This window comes from Pseudopipra pipra, chromosome 1, assembly GCF_036250125.1.
Source record: "Pseudopipra pipra isolate bDixPip1 chromosome 1, bDixPip1.hap1, whole genome shotgun sequence".
NCBI classification, from domain to species: Eukaryota; Metazoa; Chordata; class Aves; order Passeriformes; family Pipridae; genus Pseudopipra; species Pseudopipra pipra.
The window spans coordinates 88180845-88193460 of NC_087549.1; positions in this window are offsets into that span (position 1 = coordinate 88180845).

Genomic DNA, 12616 nt, shown 5'->3' on the forward strand with positions numbered 1-12616 from the left:
CCTTCTAAACTAAAAGTGACAGAGGAAAATTGATATAGTATGTATAAAAAGAAGACTGCTTTTAAAGGCATGAATACATATCTTGCTACCAAACAATTTTTTTTAACAATAAAATATCATTTTTTAACTGATATTGGTTTGGTCCAAAGCCCAAGAAAAGCATGGAGAGTGGTTTCTACTTCCTTCTTTAGGCTATGGATAAAGTCCTTCAAGCAAATTTTTTTTTGTCTCATCCATAACTCACATAAATGATGTGTAGAATCCCTGATTATAAAAAGTATTCCTTAAATTGTGCTTTGTAAGAAGGGAGCAGGAGTTTTTCCTATGCCTTTTCACATCTGAAATATACCCGAAGCTGGGAAGTACTGCATGTCACTGTGGCCATACGTGTAAAAATACCTCATCTGTTTATATGTGGGACCAGATGTTCAGAAATGCTCATCTTGCACAGAAAGACTAAACCAAGTAGCCAGAGCCATGATATGAGCCGGATGACATCAATCGTAGCAGTCCTCTGGTGGCCTTAGGGCAGGATATGATGGTTGTGCATCCATCCAATGGCTTCTAGCGGCCAGCACCACGTTAGTCCATATTGACTTTGGCCTCTTTTCAATGCCACAGATTAAGGTGATCATTTCAGATGCACAGAAACAGGAGCTGAGCCCTTTCTGTGAGCCTTCACTTGAAAATTTAGCCTCATATATACCTATGCCAAGTAGCTGTGAATAAATGCTGCATTAACAGTGAGACTGCTGTACATGTGGAAGCCACACTTGGCACCCATAAAAAGATAAATCTATGTCATTTTCCTCTTCCATTTTATCTCTTGCGACAGTATTAATCGGCCCCAAGTGACATATTTTATGATGGCCTTTTTTTATTAAGCGCTAAGCAAAACCTGTATTTCTCCAGAGCACTAAGGGGCCACCAGTGTGAATCTGTCATTAACATGCTAAAGAGTTCTGCTCCAAGAATAGTGTGACCTGTTCGTTTGTATGTTAATAGAGCTTGTGTCTAGAAAGATTGGAAGGCAGTCTTCCACCAGGCACTGCCTGTTCCTGAGAACAATGCTCAGGGATCTGGTGAAACAACAACAACAGTATTAGTACCTCTCCTCTTCTATAGCACCTTTCATTCAACCAACTCCAAGCACCCTGAAAATTTATTAGGCCTCACAGGAATTGTAGGACATTGCATCCCCAGCAATCTGTTGTGGGAACTGAGAGGGTGTATGTTTGGAAAGAGTGAGATTTGCCATAGACTCCAAGGGAAGTCAATGGGACAGCTGCGGAGAGAAGCTGGAGTCCCAATTCATACTTCCCTGAAGCTAGCCTATATGAGGCAACTTTGCTCTATACAGTGCAAGGAACACAGTAGGTTTAGAAGACTAAGAATGAAATTTCTCCACAATAAAATATCCATATCAGATATTAATTTTCATTCTGGGTTCCTGAAATCTGCTTCCGTATAAACACATACATAAAAGTGCCCTTCTTTTCAGCGACACTGAGCATACACAGCTAAATCTCAGCTTAAATTTAGACATCTCAGTATGAATTTAGATATCTGGCTGAAAGCATCTGGGAACCAAACTCTTGGCAATTCAGTACCACAGGTAAAGAAAACTGGATGTTTTTTGAATGTACAGTTGATCTGTTTGGTTTTGTTGTGGTTAAGCTGCAACATATCTATGTTAAAATAATAGAATCATCTCATAGGATCAGGTTATGTTGCAAAAACATACTGCTGACAGGGAGACAGACTGATGAGAGAAGCTGATGAGACAGACTGATGCCATGCAGCTTCAGAGGCATCACCTGAGTGCAGGAGTGACAAAGGTCTGTGGAAGCACTGGGAAGTTTTCCTCACATCAACCCAGGAACCCACATCCTTCTGTAAGCACAGACTTCTCCCCATTGTGTGTGGTTAGAAACGCCTCTCCTGTAGGTTATCCAGTACAGGATTTAAATTACTATATAAATACATTCCTATAGGCCATATTAAATACCTTTGAAAGAAATTCAACAGACTCACGGCAGAGAATGGAAAAGATTGTCTCTGCTTTGTACCCCAATTTCCTTGTCATCTAGTCAGAATTAAGGGGAAGGATGCAAAAGTCAATTGTTTTTCCTCACTTGGTCCAGATTTAAAAACACGCCTTCTCAGGAAAGCTGTGAATTGCACATCCCCAGCTCAGTACTTGTTCTAGGCAGCTTTTTGTATTGAACAAACAGTGTAAATGGGCTGAATTAAATTTAGTAGGGCAGGTCAGCAAAATTCAATTTGTAGTTTTGCTCTGTCCCCAGGTTTGCAGGTTTTGCAACTCTTCAATTCCCCTTGTCGGTCATTCACGTGGACTGATAAACAGAGCAAAGCAGGTGCATGTGGATAGTAGAAAAAGTTACATCTTTAATCAGAAGAAGAGTATGTGGCTCAACTCTGTACCTGTGTTCATTTGTGCATTTGCTGTTGTGCTCACGGTGGATGTACAGCAGACCATGATGAGCACTGAATCTGAGGGACAAGGAGAAACAACAAATCATACATATAATTACTTTGCCAGAGGAATAAGTGAGTTTCATCTGGCCAATTACAAGGACATGTATTTAAATGAAGAATTTAGGGGAAAAAAGTAATTGCTTTGCAGAAATAATGGCAGGTACCTGGGAAGAGATGCATAAAAAGAATAAAAATTATTCATTAGGCAGGAATCAGAAGAGACCTCAAACACACCAAGGATTTTCTTGCTGCATTCAGATGAAGCCAGAAGTTGGTATTATATAATTACAAGGTTTTTTCTTTTTTTCTTTAATTCAGGTGGAAAGTAAGTGTCTAAAACTCCTGCATATTCTGCACTTCTGGCTCTCATCCAAGCCATGGTTTAGCCATGCTGTGTAGAAATTCTTCCTGTTTTTCTTCAAGAATTTCCTACTTTATGCTAAGGATTAATGTTGTCTGTCACTCAACGATATATCAAATTATTTAATTTATCCAGCAAGGTAAATGTCAGACAATAACTAGAAATATCACTTGATAAACTAACAGTAGAGTCTAATAACAAGGAGTTTTATCAAACAAAACAAAACAAAAAACCCCTGAGTAATTTCCACTTTATTCCCTTTATGGTTCAAGGAATGAGTTGAAGTTTACTTGAACTGAAGGAGGTAAAATCAAACAAATCACACTCTGCCTGTGTGGATTTAGATCTATGATGTCTAACAATAGAGGGAAAGTTTTGAAAACCCAAGAGATGTGAAAGAGAAAGGAAGCATAAAAATACAAAAAAAAAAAAAAAAAAAATCAAACAGTATGGAGGAGACCAAAAAAGGAAAACTGGGAGATAACACAATATTTTGGATAGGGCTTTCTGTACATGAATGTTTTTGGGGGGCATCTTTTCTTCCATACATGTTCATGCGATACAGAGTTCATTCAGGCTAAGGACCGCAGCTAATTTACTCACAGTTGCACCCCAACTGCAGATAATTGAACCCAGAATATTTTTAAAGTTTATTTAGCTAATTACAATATTCAGAGTTCCTTGTCAGCCATGCAAGGCTATGTCACTTTAGGCCATTTGACATATCTCAGCCTAGTGTTTAAACTAGACATAAAATTTATTTAACTGAGTCATATCAAAATCAGCAATATACTTCTAATTGCAACAACCCAATTTAGAAGTGACAAATCAGCTAAGGAAAAGTTAGCATCAGCTCACAAAAGCACTCATGACCTTCTTCCAAAGGGCAATGACAGAGCATTTTGGTAAAAGAATTAATGTGAGTCAGATTAGGGTTACAAGTGTCTCTGGGAATTACCTGTCATGTAGAAGTGAAAGAGATGATGTCTATCTTACTGAAGTCCAGAGATGTAAATTTTATTGCAGGTTGTATGAAACTGTCTCCCTAGGTAATTTTTCCCCTGAAAAACAAATATATTTTTACATTATTTAAACAGTGTGTAATTAAGTAGCCAGGTTCCCATCTTGTTTAAATGGGGAAAAACCTCCAAAACTCCCCTATGTGTCATGCACTCCAGTCTCAGAGCATGACTTAGGAGCATAGTAAGGGGGAGGAGGAAGAAACAGAGAATGTTTAACATTCAGAATTTGTCCACAGCTGATAATTTATTGGAACTCATCTGTAACAAGGCCTGGCACTGATTTATAAGTTGATTTGAAAAATAAATAAAAGTGATAGAAACCTGCATTTGGTTTTAATGATAGACTGTTGCAGCATGAAAAGTAAGGATATGAAACATTGCAAGGAAATTAGATATTATGCCCTGAAGACAACTGCAGCTACCAGCCCATTAATTGTTAGATATTTATTATTAAAAATTTCTTTTCATGAGTGACTGCAGAATATTTGCACTCTTAAAGTTGTTGAGTTCTGACATGAATGAAGCATATGAAGCTCATTTTTTCTTCCCTGTGTGTGTGTGTGTGTGTGTTTGTGTTTGTGGAGCTGACAAGGTAGTTGACCCGAGAAAGTGATGAATCCCTCCTGCACAAACCAAACACACAAGTGCTGCCTCTGAATTGATACTGAATAGGATAATGAATGTTTGGTATTTTGCTACTGTTCTGAATTTCAATAACAAGGGTCTTGACAGTGCTTGAAAACAAGTCTCTGTGGAAGAACAGCGGGCCCAACACTCTTTCCAGTGAGATGAACAACATTCCCAAAGAGCTCTGACAGTACGTATGGATAGCATATCATTTCCTGTGTGTTCCCAGAGCTGAACTGATTATACACCAAGTGCTGCAGAAAGGAGGAGACAGGTATGTAGCAAAAACCAGCAGTGTGTGTTTGACAAATCAGAAAGAAAGCAAGTATAATTTTTAAAAGTGCTCTAAAGCTCTTGGCAAACCGAGGCATTATATCATGCCTTAAAACTACAGAGGAAATTCAATCAAATGAATTATGAAACAACACAAGTTCACAGAAAGGCAAGACAGTCTAACATACCCACCTACTTCTCCACCCTCAACTTAAAAAAATAGGCAGTATTGGTGGCCTTTTGACTAAGCAGTATCTAAGGGAAAGAACATGCATAGGACTGATGCCCATAAGGCACGGCACAGGGAGGTGTGTGTGTATGTGGGGGTGCATGTGTGTTGATTGCCACATGTAATGGCTCAATAACTGTGGGTGATGACCTGCCTGTAGAAATACAGACATTAACATGCTCTTTCTTTCAAAAGCACTTTGAGTACAATTAAGGAAAATGGGAAAGGGACAGGGAGAGAGAAACATAATGTTTTATTATTACATGGTTGCTCTATTGTGTTAGTATCTAGACTCACAAAACATTGCACAAGTTCACAAAGAGAAAAGGTCCCCATCTCAATCGACCTATGATTTACCTGTCTCAGAATTGTCTATGAATTATTAGTAGCAGTTATATTAATTAAATATGATAATAATGCGGCCACAGAAACTTCATGGAGGAAGATCAGATTTAAAATCCTTGTTCCTTGGATTGTCTGAGGCAAATCATGATGAGCCTGTACAGTGTTTGGATCATAAGAGGCAATTCTTGACTCTGTTACAAGCAAAGCAATATATGTGTCCTTGTTCCTCTTTTCCCTTCCAAGTTGTATAAGCAGTTTATCCCCATTTCCCTATCCTCAATTCACTCAGAAGACTGGATCTCTAAGGTCACATGCACAATACAAAAAATATTTTCAAAGGCAGGGATGTATTCAGCTCATGGTAAAAGATATCTGATACTTCATCCTTGGGATGTGAACATTTCTTTCTCCATAACGAAATATAACTTACTTTTCTTTCCTCACAGATACTTCTGAGTTGTTTCTAATGAAGATAAACTCTGGGAGGCCAATACCTCCTTTTCAGAACATGGATTTAAAAACGGAGGAATATTTTATGCAGTACAAAAAAGATAGGCAGCTACTAAATAAGATGCACAGTTATAGGCAAATATATTAGTGGTAGGGTTAGCTCTTGAAATGAGAATTTATAACATGCCTTAACCTAATCCCTCATTAAGATAATTTATTTCCACCCTCAAGGTCTCACATCCCAGCTAGCACTAGGCAAATAATTAGTAACAAACAATTCATTTGATCAATTTCAACTCCTCTTTTTTAATGAATTGTCAACCAATGCAGTACAATTTTCTCAAACATATTTATAATTCAATGTTATTTTCAAATTTTTGTGGTGCATTTGTAGTCTGTTGTTTATCCAGGAAGAGTTGGGTGCTTGATGGTTGAGTGGATGCAGAAGGTGCATGATATAATTGTGTTCTCTGCCTGCAAAGTGGGATGAAGGGGTCAATTTTACTTGGTGAATACTCAGGTTTTCAAGATTTTAATATTATTTCCCCTAAATAAAGTTGAGTACATGAACATTTTAATCCATAACTCATAGATGACGACGGGATCACATTGCCCAAGAGACTCACAGCTCCCTTTGTAGTAAGGTGGGAAAGGGACCTACTTCTGTCTTGCTGCTGTGAGAGAGCATCCTGGCAGCAGGATGGTTGCAAGCCTGTGTGCTAATTAAGGTAGCCTTAGGAAGTTACTGCATCAGAAGCATTTCTTGATGAATCTCCAGCAAGTACCCAAACACTTGCTGAAGTACTGACTAAGCTCCTTGCTCATCTGCCCTACTGCCTGCTGTGGGAGTCTAGTTAGTAAACGTGGCATCCAGAGGACTGAAAGGTTGTGAAATGAATTGGGGTCTCTGACACAGCCCTATCTGGGCCACCACAACAGCCCTGGAAGGTATTTTCAAACTACATTTTTTCATTTTATATCCGCCAGAATGAGAGCAGTTATCAAGCTAATGAAATTCTTACATCTCTGTCAGCTGATGGGAATATAGTCATGCAATACTGTTTCCTAAAACAGCCACATAAAGCCACTGACTATAAATACAACTTATAAAACAGAGGAAGAGACATACAGAGGTTATGGTGTGAAGGCAACAGGCTGAGATCCAGCAGGTCTACATTAGAGTCACCCTGCCCAGCATCTCTGTGTCAGTCATCCTCTCTTTCTCTGAAATGGGAGAGAAATGTTTTGTCATTTTTCACACGTGGCTGATTGGGAATCAGCAAGGCAGAGCTGGTTATGTGTTACCCCAAAACAAACAGTGACAGTGGTTCAAATAATCTCCCTAAACTAAGTACTGTAACTCCAAAGGATTCAATTAAAGTTACACTTATGGGAACACAGAGAATATAACTAAAGCGCCCAGCCTCACCTCAGCCTTGCAGAAACATAAAGCTGCAGCTATTCAATGACAGATAAGCATTTTAGCTCTTCAAATTAAGCACTTTTAAAACTATTCTATACATTTTTCCTTCAGTGTTTTATCCTTTGCATGCCTGGATGCAAGGCAGAGAAAAGGTGTGGGGTCTTTGGGACGGGGGGTGTTGGTAGGTGGGTAAAGTGACAAACTGTACAGTTCTGATTGGGGTAGTTACATCCCCACAACATTTATGTTTTGTAAATTACAATATCAAGATATGAACTTAATTTTAATTTCTCAAGACTTTCCTTAAGATAAACTATTAAAAATCTGTTACATTAATGCCAATTAAGAAACTCTACTAAAGTACTAGCACTCAATATTCCTAATGAAGACACCACTAAAAATAAACAAATCTCAACACACATACAGATCCCTACTCCAAAAAAAGTCTAGAGAAAATCAAATTAAAACAAGGAAGTATTTTGACAGTTTTCCCCCCATTCACTTGTGGGTTTAGAGGAGTTCTAGAGTAGCAAGATCTCAAAAGGATAGGTAAACCAGAACCCAATATTTCTCCACATGAAGAATGTACTCTTGACCTCCTGCTAAACTGGCATCGCAGCCTGACTATGGAGGAGTAACAGAAGTGTAAGGAACAGACTCCCAGGTTCCAGCTACAATGCTAGTGAAATATAAAGAATAAAATGCAACAGAATAATTTGTCCTGATTCTATTCATCCTGTAAAATTGGTAAGATACAATGCACCATTTATAGAAAACCTACATAGAAGACCTAATTCTTTTATTTCACTTCTCTCCTAGCTACAAAAATGCCCAAGTAAATTCTGTTGCACAATGTGTGGGACAGTGTTCCTCCATGTTTTCATCCTCATATTTTAACCTACTCTATGAATTAGTATCACTACAGCCTTCTCAAGGAAAAGAGAAGAAAGGTAAACCAGGAGCCAAAATGAGCCATCTAGTAACTAGATCACTGGGTAAAGGTCTCCTATTCCAGCACTTCCAGTTGTCATGGTGAAAGTGATACTAAATGATTTTAAAAAATCTTGCTCAGTATAAAACTAGTAACTAGGATGCCAGGTTTTAATCTGTATTCTCCAGTTATGAAGAAATGAAAAGGGTGAGGGTAGAGGAGCAAATACGGTGACAAAGCCATAAGCAATCCAGTGTGGGTTGCTCCTCTAACTAAAAGGAGCAGCCTTCTCCCAAAGGCTCACACCCCCATGTAGCTACCTCAGCTCTTTTTCTGTTGCTGCCTTACAACATCCATGGGCAGAAGAATTAAGCTTTTTGTGAGGAATAACAGAGATAATGGATGTACTGCCAGGCCTCCCTGCTGTGGCAATTTGGAGAGGATGATGCATTACGCACCATCTTATTTGCTGTTGTGATGAGCTTCAGACATGTACCATTATTTATTACATGATACTGAGAAAATAATGCATGTTACCAATTCTATTGAAGAGAGATTACAATAATAGAAATGAACATGGAGAAGAAGAGATGGTAGACAGTTCTTACTGTGAAAATAAATAAATGAAACAGAAAAGATAAAAGCTTAACATTGAAAATTACTTACGAAGAATCCCCTGCACCATGGAATTTTAATTAGGAAAAATAAAATAAATAAAAAAAATTGGCCTAAACTCCCCAAACTGTGCAAAAAACCAAGTATCCACACTTTCAAAAAACCCCACATCTTCAATTAGATCAGATTGCTCAGACCCCAGTCAAACATGACCTTGTTACTAGCAGAAAGAGAACAGTCAAACTGATCCAACAACCACAGCTCCAGAAGAAGAAATCTGGCAGATTGAAGAGACTGCACACTAAATCATGTACAGCTCCCTTCAGCCACCTGCATACCTACCAAACATGGCTCATTAATTTTCAGTTTGGCACAGCTATTCTCAAAGGACCCGCAATAAAGATGACTGAAAGGAGCCATCCTTCCAACCATGAAGCCTCACCATACCTAAAAAGATGTCTTTTCCCATCAACCAACATGTACATTAAGATTAATCTGTCTTCACAGTGGATGCCCACAGAAGAGAAGCTTTGCACAGAGAGGGGCAGTCTAGTGCTCTTCTGTGGTGATTGAATTTGGTATTTTCAGAATAGTAGTTAAGGCTCAATAGTATTTTCATTGTCTTCAGTTCCTTTGAAAAATCCCTGTCCCAAGCCTTAGTCCGATTACTGAAACCTGCTTTTTATCTGTTGCATCCAACATTATGTAACGAAAAGAACTAAGGCTATTGCTCTCCAACACATCTTGGTTTTCATTTCTTTCCTTATCCTACCACAGTGCACAGTGCAGAAATAAAATCTGGTGAATCATACCACATTGTACCTTTCTGATACACAGCTACACCTATTCTCCATACAAATTTAGCTCTCAGTAGGAAGAAAGCTAGTTCTCTTAACATTTCTATTTAGAAGTCAAACCATGTATCATTTGTACATAATCTACGCTTCAGCTTCTTGGAAAAAAATTCTATGAAAGAATAGATGATATTCAAGCTGTGTTGTACCAAATCTAAGATGGTCTATTCAAATAGCCTTTACCTATGTGCCTAGGGATCCAAGAGCTTTAGGCGATAACTGGTCTCATCCCTGGCAAGCATGCAAGCAAGCATGACTACTTGATCTCAGGCTGCTTTAATCCCAGGAAAGATGAAGTCTGAAAACCAAGCTTGCAGAGACAGGCATGACTTATTTATTAAGGATAAGAAGTCCAGGGAAATCAGGTGTGACTCACAGTAAGGATGAACTACTTTTAAATCAGTTCTTATCTACATAGTTTCACACAATTTGTTTTCTTTTATATAAATTTCCTAACAGCAAGAATAGTCTCCATTTGAAGAGGCCAAGCACTCATACTCAGATTTAGTATATTAGCTGCACTACACAGGATAGTGTAAACTAGGTATACAATACTATCAGCTGTTAAGTTGAACTGCTTATTAAGAGCAATTTTTAGTGTATATTTCACTAAAATGATTTTCCAGTACCAAAATTTGGATAGTACATAAAATAAATAATCCTAACTTTAGGCTACATCAATAAAAGATTAAAGACATGTTAAAGCCTAAGGAGCTTAAATTCTGCTTGTCACTGCCTGAAGCCTGTATGAACTCCTCTTTAATGCATTAAAGCCTTCCAGGAGCCTCAAATCCTCTTTGAGGACATAGAATCATAGAATAGTTTGGTTTAGAAGGGGCCTTTAAAGGTCACCTACTCCAACATCCCCTGCAATGTGCAGGAACATCTTCAATTAGATCAGATTGATCTAATTGATCCCAGTTGAACATGACCTTGAAAGTTTCTAGGGATGAGGCATCTACCACCTCACTGAGCAACCTGTTACAGTCTTTTGCCACTCTCATTGTAAAAAATTTCTTCCTTATACCTAATCTAAATCTACTCTCTTTTACTTTAAAACCACTACCCCTTTTCCTACCGCAACAGTCCCCGGTAAACAGTTTTTCCCCATGTTTCCTGTGGACCCCCTTTAGGTACTGACAGGCTGCAATCAGGAGCCTTCTCCTAAGAAGGCTCCCTGAAGCCTTCTCTTCTCCAGGCTGAACAATCCTAACTCACTCAGCTTTCCCTTATAGGAGAGGTGCTCCAGTCCTCTGATCATCTTTGTAGCCCTCCTCTGGACTTGCTCCCAGCAAGTCCATGTCCTTCCTGTGCTGGGAGCATCCCAAGCTGAATGCAGTACTCCATGTTCACGACTGTCCAAATCCTGTGGCTGCAATGTCTATCTCAAAATGAAACATCCATCAAGTTCAAAACAAATCGCTATACCTTTACCAATTTGTAAGAATAAGCATTACTGGATCAGGAAAGGAGTATTTAATATAGAAGCTACATTTAAAGACACAATGAGCAGAGAAGCCATACTGATCTTTAAACAGAACCATTCATCATTGGGTGTTGTGGCTTTTCTGTCCTCAGCCATAGATGTCAGAGACCCATTTCCCCCTCAGCTCTCTTCTGAAGGGGTACTTTTAAACCATAGGTCATTCTTAAAGTCAAGTGGGGCACTTCCAGTTCTTAGTACTATCACTGTTCTTCTCATGAGGGACATTAAGCTGGACCCTGACATTCAAAGTAAAGCTCAGATGGGTTTGAGCAATTCACCTACCTACAAATTTGAGCACCTATACTTTCCATAAGGTAACCCACTTACTAAGCATAGTGTGTGGTGCCCTTAATTTTCTATGCAGAGGGCTCTTTACCTAGAATGCATAGTCCTGCAAAAGACTGTGATAGGTCTCATGTAATGAAGCTACCACAAGGGCTTGGAGTTTTTGAAGTCACAGAGAAGCACACAAGGAGGAAGAGCCTCTGTAGTGTGCAGTAAGCAACACCATATTATGTGTGAAACGGGGCCATGGAGTTTTCACAATGCTTCATCACCGAGATACCACTGCTGCGTCATTCCTGTTCCCCTGCTGTGGACAAGGACTTTTCAGAGGTTTGATTATATCCATATTTATGTTAGCACTGAGTACCAGTAGTTACTGTAGTTCCTGAAAAAACAGGAACTGTAGCCTGTCAGGAAAGGTTTATTCTTCTACAAATGGTACCAGTAAATGGAACCTATAAATGTGCCTAAATTCCCAAAGATGATTCTAGTGGCCTACTGATCCACTCACCAATTGTTTCATAGGCTATAACCAAACCTATAACCTTTCTCATGTAATAGCACTGTGTTTGTCCTTCACAGGGAGAACACTCTCTTCCAACTAGATCAAAAATACACCTTCCATTTTCTTATGAATACTAGAGACTTTTGGGATGTCTATGTTCCCTCAAGATGTAGATTGCATAGGACTTAAACACAGATGCTCTTCTTAAAACATGTGCATGGCTTGGCTTGGTAAATCCAGGTTACCGCTAGTGCTACCTAGAAAATTCAGTGATAAGCTGAGGACAGAGAGACTTGCTCTATTAACATAGAGCAAAGCTGACATACTGTCAGCATGGAATCAACCAGACTGTGCATGCCCAAAGCCTGCTGTAATGCATCCCTCTCCCATGTCTGACTGGGTGTCACCCAGAACATGTCATCACCAAGTCTATTTCAGGACAGTTTCCAGCAGAAGCCAAACTTATGACATTCTGTATTCAAAGGTACTGCACTAACAGACGTGCAGGGCAGATCTATTTAATGAACTTCCCCTTTACTGCTGCAGTCACAGGTAAACCACAGATTACCACGAGGCAGGCTGTTATCCATGGATAACAGTGGTATTCATTTTGTGTGCGTGTGTGCACGCATGAGTTCCAGTGCTGTTGGGATTCAAATCTGACACAGCATCTTACTTCAGTTTTCCATTATAAAAGATTTTTGCATAGAT